At 49.7% G+C, this 9113-nt stretch overlaps 1 protein-coding gene across 4 annotated transcripts in view; it reads left to right on the top strand.

Annotated features, from left to right (window-relative positions):
* The first annotated feature begins 1093 nt into the window (after window positions 1-1093).
* Window positions 1094-9113, top strand: part of LOC111859939 (adhesion G protein-coupled receptor L1-like) — a 119772-nt gene continuing 111752 nt past the window's right edge. For all 4 annotated transcript variants that reach the window (XM_072711830.1, XM_072711831.1, XM_023843113.2 and 1 more), the window contains exon 1: window positions 1094-2781. The gene's annotated coding sequence lies outside the window, so the exon portion shown is untranslated. The remainder of the gene's footprint in view (window positions 2782-9113) is intronic.

Raw genomic sequence — 9113 nt, 5'->3', positions numbered from 1 at the left:
CATGTGTGCATACGGTCGCTGTAGGTGAGGAGCTCCTAGGGAATTGTCCACCCCCCCCCAAAAGCTTTTCTGTCTACATAGGTGTTATACAACCTAGAAACTTTTCTTTAGGTAGATGTTGATCACTCGCTGTGCATGTTCATCCCCCATGGAGCCCCCAGCCAATCACAGCCAGGTGGGGCCGCATGACTGGTTGGCGCTCAGTGGGTGGGGTTTGTTGGGGACTGAGCAGTCTGACATTCATACCTTTTTTGGATGGAGCAAAATTTTCCTGCATATGAACTAAGATCTGTCAGGTTTCAGTTCTGAACATAATTTTAAGTGTGCTGTTATCCATACTAAGAATTAACCCCCCCTTTCCAGAATGACCACGCTCTGACTCTTTAGACAGCAGGGCGTGGTGGCCAGTGACATCATCGTTTGTCTGCCCAATGCCACCAGCGTAGGGAACGTGGTTCAATGAGGATGGGAGGATGGGCACGTATGTGGGTGCATTGAAATGGAGGTGTTTTCATGCATAATGTCGCAATTTGTTAGTGCCTATGTTTCGACTCCTGGGCTACATTTAAATTTCAATTTGCATTAACAAATAAATCCCAGATTTTCATATATTTTTCTCCTTTCGAAAGGGGCTGTATGCAAAACACACAGACATGCACACACACACACACACACACACACACACAAACAAACAGACAAGCACGCAGACACACACACACAACGACACACCTACATCTGTTCAACTGTCAGATCCTTTTGGCACAGCTGTTGGTCCTGTCAAACTGTTTTATTGTCTGTTTGTTAATGGCTGTGGGAGGATCTTTGGAGGCGATCTCTGTCTGGGTCCATTTGCTCTATCAGCATCGTGAACCGAAGCTACACTGCAGGTACCGGTGACAAGCGCTGTCTCCATTACAACGCGCCTACGCGTCCGTGTGTGAGGCTGCACATCCACGGCTTAACGTCAAGTGTGCGTCTGCTGGCTGGGAGAGGCTGAGGAGGGAGGCGGATCCGCTCCGTGTTTTGTATGGCACAGAGCATCTGAGGGGGGGGGGGGGGGCGGGGAGAGGGAAGGGGAGGGGGCCGAACGGGATGTCAGGGCGGTCAGGCGCTTTCAGTCGCGTCAGAAGTCAGCAAGGTAGGCGCATCGGCGAGGGCGCTATAAAAGGCGGAAAGCGAAAAATAACAGATACACAAACAGTACAAGTATTTTTCATAAATAGGCAGCGCGGCGTTATGGGAGTGACGGGCACTGCAGGTGCCGCCTTTGGATGCCCGTCAGATGGACATGCACGGTAAAGGGGTCGCTCTGAAATGCGGGATATTCGGGCAAAGTCTCTAAGCGCAGATACATAGAAAACAGTTATTCCGGCTGCGCCGAGTCTGCACAGTGGTCCGGTCCCTGCCCGCGGTCCCCGGGCAGCTCTAGTCCGCATCTTCGTAATGCACTGCGGCTTCATACTGGTCTGAGAGACGCTGCAAGGAGAGCAGCAGGCAAAAGGGGACAAATGGGCTTGCATGCATCCAAAGGGACTGAACTGTAAGGCGGGATAATTATCTCCCGGCGTCTCCACCTGGACCAGAGAACTCGGATCCCCGCTTCCCTCCCCCAGAAACACGCCAAAGCCTGGGCTCCAAGCGAAGACGCATCCTGCGGACATGCTGAACTGAAGCCAGTACCCTGCTGCTCCGGCCCGTTCTTGTTTAAAACCCTTCTTTTTGATGAACTGAAAAGAAAGATCAGATCTGGGGCAAAGTGATGCCTAACATCGTTAAATATATAACGACAAATTAATCGCCCAGCAAATAAACATAATAAACAGAAATCCCCGTTTTTCTTCCGCATACGTCGCGGTTTGTTGTGTGATATTTCGTTTTTTTGTCTTTACATGTGTGTACGCATATACACACTGCGGATCACGGCACCGAAATGACTCTTATTGCATGGCTGCCTTTTTAAGGAAAACCCGGAGCCGCTCCAGAATAGATAAATGGATTGATACGCACGACGAGAAACACCTCTGATTTTTCCTGCAAGGGCATAAGGCAGGGAAACTAAGCTGTCATATATACATTTATATTTTTGCTGTGGATCCCAGAGCGACAAGTAGAGCAGTAATTTATTAAAATCAGTCGTGTTATTGCGTTTGGATGCAGGGTCCCTTTGCTGTTTGATATGAATGTTATATGTTCATATTACAATGTGTCATTCTCAACCCACTTCGTTAAACGATAGCAAACATCGACAATGATTTTTTCTCAGCCCAACATATCATTTACATTCAACTGAAACGGACTGCGGAGGATTCTTGTTATTGTTCTTGTTATTATAATCATTATATTGCCGATATTGCGCCTTTGAACAGTTGTCATTGCTCGTTCGATAAGAAAAATCTAAAACCTGAATACAAGACAATCCATTACTCTGGCGGCTAATAGCTGCCAGGTAAAGACCTGACACCGCGTATGTTATGAAAAATAAAATGATATAATTAAAGTATCCTGCTATGTCGAATATCTTGCCGCCGCTCGCTCCTTTTTTTGCAGAGGCGATTTTTCTCGTCTCACAGGCTCACGGGTACGCCTGGAAGATACTGGCTTATTAATTTTTAATCTTTATGCATCCGCAAGAAGAAAAAGCAAAAGAGGAGAAAACAGCGGATAAGCAGAGAGGAGGAGAGGGGGGCGGCGGGGACGGACTGAGAGAGATCAGGAGAGAGAGCGGAGGAAGAATGAATGAGATGCGCCGGGCGTCGTAGGAAGGAGCCTGGAGGAATCGAGGTAGGACGCTGTGCTTCCCTGCTCTGATCCGGCGACGGGACGCGCCTTTATTATAGGCGGCAGGCGCAGGACGTGGGGGTAACCCCGATTCGACGTGTCACACCCCGTGCGTGTAAAAATAAAACAGAAATGTGATTTTGCCAGCCCGTTTGCTATCTTGTCATGGCCTGCAAGGGCGCGGGCGACAGCCGGGTAGCACACGGAAGCTTGGCCGTGTGATACTGGCTCGTAATGCGCCACGTTTTGGGTCAGAATCGGGAGCGGGGGCCTCTTGCGTTTTCTTAATGCCTGGGGGGGTGTCCTCTTTCCCATGCATATATATATAGTATATTATTATTATTATTATTATTATTATTATTATTATTGCCTGTAGGCTACTTGTAACAAGTTCGCGTATATTTATTTATGTAAGCAATGCTCCCGGATTTTCATCGCTGATGACATGCTCCCTGATGTATGAAAAAATTATTTACCAGCGGACAGCGGCTAAACTTATAGGCTACAAACACGTGCAAACCCGGCGTAGGCTACCATTGCTTTTTTAAATTTATATATATATATATATATATATATATATATATATATATATATATATATATATAAAAATATATATGGACCATTACTTAAATCACGGGTTTGGAGAAGCACCGCAGAGGGTGAGGACGGTGAAGTGGCACAGCCCGTAGATAAATAGCCGCGTTTTATTAACACGCAGGTGACTCCCAGAACAAACCTCGTGTCAGGAAAGGGGCGCGCGGCGGAGACACGGCGGCCCGAAACGCCGCTGCTAGGCAGCCGCTGGTCGCGCGCCAGGTGCTGTGATTTCGCCGCTTTCAGACCCGCGCAGTTTCGCGTGTATAATACGCCGTGCATGACGTTTTAAATGGTGCAGACAGGGCGCGATATCTTCTTACGCTTTTACCGAAAATGCATTGACTGGATGCTTGACGTTCAAAATGTATCCCTTAATTAGGGTAAAGATGGGGCAAGCAGGAGGCCAATATCCGGAGAATCCTAACAGCGAAACGGGCACAGATGTAGGGCAGCAGGCTTGAACCCTGAGACCTCATTACTCTACAGCAGCCATGACGGTGCACTGTAAACAGACTTAAACCACAGTTAACTTTAACCGAAAAGCCTCTTCCACACCCCATGTTAATCATCGTTAGTATATTCATGTTCTTATTTGGCTAAATATCTTAAATCTGACTTGTTATATGGAGCCGGGATGCAGGAATTCCCCATAGCTGAAGCTTTGAGAATAAAGCTGAAGCAGCAGGATAACAGTAATACATTCAGCTGAGGAATGTGAAGCTCTGAATGATGCTTCAGGAAGAAGATCAACAGACTGGATGCCTAAAGGCTGTGAAGAACTTCCAACTTTTATTTTGAAATGGTTCTCACGGATCTCAAACGATGATGTTTGAATAAGGGATGATCAGTCGTGATAGAAAAGGTGACGTAGTTTCAGAAAGGTCTGATATTTAGTGGAATTGCAGGTGAAGGTGAGGTTGGATACTGTGAGGTTGATGCAGGTAAGGACAGTTTTGAATAGCTTACGGTAGCTTACGGTTGATTTTAAATCAGGTTGTGCTGTAGTTAAGGATAGTGCTGTTCAGGGTATATGCTGTAGGTTAAAGTCCTTTAAACATGGTGGTGCTGTAGTTGTTCAGAGTAGATGGTGTAGTTTAAGATTAGTGTCAAATGGGGAGGTGCTGTAGGTAAGGGTGGTGGTATTCAGGGTGGAGGGTTTGGGTGGTGTTTCTGTAGGTCAGATTTTGCTCAGTAGTACCTATGGTGGATTTCTTATCCACTCTACAGGTTTATCGTAGGGATTAGGTGCATAAACAGACTCTCACACTCACTTATTTCCTCTGCTCCTGCACAGGTCCTTTCGAATTCTGATGTTCCTTCTCTCTCTAACTTCTCTGCTCCTCCCTTGGTTTTCACAGCTGCGCGAAAACAGGCTGCAGCCTTTATAATCCCAAAGTCATGTCTCAGTAACAAGCGCTGGGGCTATGCATCCCTCTATGTGTCTCCGGGTTAAAAGCAGAATACGTGTAATGGAACGCAAGTCGAGTGGCGTGTCTGTTATGTAAGTGAGAGTCGGGGGGGGGATGTACGTAACCTGAATTGCTTCAGTAAATATCCTGCTATTTTAAACAGGCAAAGTCAGAAGCCGTCTAAAATCGCTGTAGGAGAAAAGGATGTGCAACTGCAATAAAAAAGCAAACAGACGCATGGATGGTAGCCCCTGGTACTGCTCCACGTACCTGCTGGGGCTCCTCACTGTGATGGTTTAAAAATATGAGATATCAGGGAGCTAAACACAGGGGAGATGTTTCCCGGAGAGAATTCTGTCTAGGTACAGCAAAGGAAAAAGGAATCCGGTGATCAATAAGTGAAGAAATATTAATTCAGACATCAGCCATCGAACGAAGGTCCTTCTTTATGACTGCATTAAAAGCAAAAACAAAAAGTTCTGGTTATATAATTTTACCTTTACCAAAGGTGGCGGGCTGGGGTCCCTCATTACACAGGTGGTCTGTGGAGGTGTTTCTTGGGAAGACATGTAGGTGAGGACAGCTTGGGGTCTGTGCTCAGGGTCGGTGTGGTCCCTCATTACACAGGTGGTCTGTGGAGGTGTTTCTTGGGAAGACATGTAGGTGAGGACAGCTTGGGGTCTGTGCGCAGGGTCGGTGTGGTCCCTCATTACACAGGTGGTCTGTGGAGGTGTTTCTTGGGAAGACATGTAGGTGAGGACAGCTTGGGGTCTGTGCGCAGGGTCGGTGTGGTCCCTCATTACACAGGTGGTCTGTGGAGGTGTTTCTTGGGAAGACATGTAGGTGAGGACAGCTTGGGGTCTGTGCGCAGGTCGGCCAGCATCCAGCACTCCAAAACACTCAGGGATAAGGGCTTTGCTTAAGTGCCCAAAAGTGTCATGGCTGCTCTGCCAGCCACGGGATTCAAACCAACAACCTTCTGGACCTAAGCACAGATTTCCAAATGATATACTCCTATTCAACCCCCACCCTGCACTTCTCTGTCCAGTCTTCGCTGAGCACAGCAGCTTCCAGCTATGCCGTTGTCTTCTCTCTGATTTCACTCTCTCTTTCTCTTATATCTTCTCATATCCCCTCCATTTCTCATCCCCTCCGTTCCCTCAATCTTTCTCACCCCATCTTTCTCCATCCCCTCCCTTACTGCCATTCCTCTCTCATTTCTTCCCTTCCCTCATCTTTCTCTCTCATTCCTTCCATTCCCTTTATCTTTCTCTTATCCTCTCATTTCCCTCCATCTTTTTCTCATCCCTCCCTTTCTTTCATCTTTCTCTCTCCATCCCTTCCTTTCCCCCATTTTTCTGTATCCATACCTCCCTCCATATTTCTCACTCCATTCCCTCCATCTTCCTCTTACATCCCTCCATCTTTCTCCCTCCCTTCCCCCCTCCACCTCTCTCATTTCTTCCATTCACTCTATCTTTCTCTCCCCATCCCTCCCTTCCCCCATATTTCTCTCTGCACCCCTCCTTTCCCTCCATCTTTCCCCATCCTTCCCTTCCCTCCATCTTTCCCTCTTCATCCCTTCCATCCCTACTCTGCTCCTTTCCTTCCATCTTTCTCTCCGCCCCCCCCTTTCCCACCACCTTTCTCTCTCCATACCCTCCTTTCCCTCCATCTTTCTTTCCATCCCTCCCTTCCATCTTTCTCTTTCCACCCCCTTCCCACCCTCCATCTTTCTCTCTCCATCCCTCCCTTTCTGGAGCTGTAGTGGCCGTCTGCATGCTATGCTTGTTTGTTCCAGCTCTGAATTCACACAGACAAAAACCCCTCAGAGGGTAAAGCAGACCTCCAGACTACGGGGTGTCTGTAATCGCATGCACCCGCTGTGAGGCGATGAAGCTGCACACACGCGTGTGGTACAAGCCGTCGTAAGGCACACCTGTTTAGTGACATGGCACTTGCGACTTGTCTGTTTGTGTGACTCTGTGTGTGTGTGTGTGTTGGTGGGACTCTGTGTGCGTGTGTCGTGTGACTCTGTGTGCGTGTGTCGTGTGACTCTGTGTGTGACTCTGTGTGCGTGTGTCTGTGTGTGACTCTGTGTGCGTGTGTCTGTGTGTGACTGTGTGTGACTCTGTGTGTGTGTGTCGTGTGACTCTGTGTGTGAGGAGTCTTTCAGTGGGTGAGCCAGCAGCACGCTAATTTGAATGCTGCTAACCTGAGCAGGGCAGCACACAGCCCTCTCCCTAAGGGCCTGAGTGTACATGCTGCATGCACAGAGATACGTATCTTGCTATTAGCCCAACTGGGCTCCGCATCCAGTGCATACAGGGATGTTGCTCTGTCTGCCCTCCTGGAACCTGAAACCACAGGCCAGCAGCTGCCTTGTAACTGCGCCATGATGCCAGAGGGACAGAGGGGGAGGCAGAGCCCGTCTGTGCGTGGTGGGGAGCGGCGTCACACTAAGCCCCTCTGAGTGACCGCGAAGCCGGATCAAGCCATCCCTGTCTACCCCCCTGGCCCAGGCACCGCCAGGCACCAGATGCGCTCAGGGATATAGGCAGGCGGTTGTCAGTGGGGGCCTCGCAACCCGGTTGTGTCGCCCCCCGGTGGTGAGACCCATCGACCTTGCTGGTCTGGATCGGTCCTTTGAAACCCGCAAATCCCCTCGTCCCTTCTGTTCGCCCCACCGCCAGTCGCCAAGGCAAGCACAGGACGATGGAAGCGTGGTTGTTATGGAAACCCTCCAGCGCCGGTGCCACGCATCTCAGGGTCATTTTAGGGGCGGGTCACGCCTGCCGCTCGTCTGGAGGGGAAGCTGCTGGCTCTAGGAGCCCCATGTGTCCTGTAGCGGCCGGCTGTGGGTTTGAGGCTCCTTCGGGGTGGATCCTTAGTTACCCTTACTTTCATTTCTTCTCTCAGAAGCATAATTTGCACTTTGCAAATCTGAGATGAATCTCAGAATGTGTTCCGCTGTTGTACTTTATGCTTAAATAGGCTCTGTTATATAAATAATACTGTCGAGATGCGTGCAGAGAAACGTGCTCGTGTGTCTGTGATGGAGGGGAAACAGGCACTGTGCAGCATTTTTGGATGTTTGGTGTTATTACTGACATTAACAGCCAATGACAAATTTGGTGACGCTTAACACATGTTAACACAGCGATGTTTAACACAGGTATCCCATTGGGGGAGGTGGGGAGAGAGGAAAAAGCTGTTTACTGTATATGTGTGAACAGGTGACCCTGTAGAGAGCTGGTGCATCAAGGGAGTGTAAAGGACAGCTGTGGGCTGAGGGAGGTGTGGAAAGAGAGAGGGGTTAGGCAGAGGAGAGAGGGAGGGAGCAGGAGAAGGTAAAACAGTGTGGGGGAGGGAGAGAGGGAGCAGGAGAAGGTAAGACAGCATGTGGGAGAGAGGGAGCAGGAGAAGGTAAAACAGTGTGGGGGAGGGAGAAAGGGAGCAGGAGAAGGTAAAACAGTGTGGGGGAGGGAGAGAGGGAGCAGGAGAAGGTAAAACAGTGTGGGGGAGGGAGAGAGGGAGCAGGAGAAGGTAAAACAGCATGTGAGAGGGAGAGAGGGAGCAGGAGAAGGTAAAACAGCATGTGGGAGGGAGAGAGGGAGCAGGAGAAGGTAAAACAGCATGTGGGAGGGAGAGAGGGAGCAGGAGAAGGTAAAACAGCATGTGGGAGGGAGAGAGGGAGCAGGAGAAGGTAAAACAGTGTGGGGGAGGGAGAGAGGGAGCAGGAGAAGGTAAGACTGTGGGGGAGGGAGAGAGGGAGCAGGAGAAGGTAAAACAGTGTGGGGGAGGGAGAGAGGGAGCAGGAGAAGGTAAAACAGTGTGGGGGAGGGAGAAAGGGAGCAGGAGAAGGTAAAACAGTGTGGGGGAGGGAGAGAGGGAGCAGGAGAAGGTAAAACAGCATGTGAGAGGGAGAGAGGGAGCAGGAGAAGGTAAAACAGCATGTGGGAGGGAGAGAGGGAGCAGGAGAAGGTAAAACAGCATGTGGGAGGGAGAGAGGGAGCAGGAGAAGGTAAAACAGCATGTGGGAGGGAGAGAGGGAGCAGGAGAAGGTAAAACAGTGTGGGGGAGGGAGAGAGGGAGCAGGAGAAGGTAAGACTGTGGGGGAGGGAGAGAGGGAGCAGGAGAAGGTAAAACAGTGTGGGGGAGGGAGAGAGGGAGCAGGAGAAGGTAAAACAGCATGTGGGAGGGAGAGAGGGAGCAGGAGAAGGTAAAACAGTGTGGGGGAGGGAGAGAGGGAGCAGGAGAAGGTAAGACTGTGGGGGAGGGAGAGAGGGAGCAGGAGAAGGTAAAACAGCATGTGGGAGGGAGAGAGGG

This window comes from Paramormyrops kingsleyae, chromosome 5 (genome assembly GCF_048594095.1).
Source record: "Paramormyrops kingsleyae isolate MSU_618 chromosome 5, PKINGS_0.4, whole genome shotgun sequence".
NCBI classification, from domain to species: domain Eukaryota; kingdom Metazoa; phylum Chordata; class Actinopteri; order Osteoglossiformes; family Mormyridae; genus Paramormyrops; species Paramormyrops kingsleyae.
The sequence above is the reverse complement of the archived record's forward strand: the minus strand, read 5'-3'. Positions and strand labels throughout refer to the sequence as shown.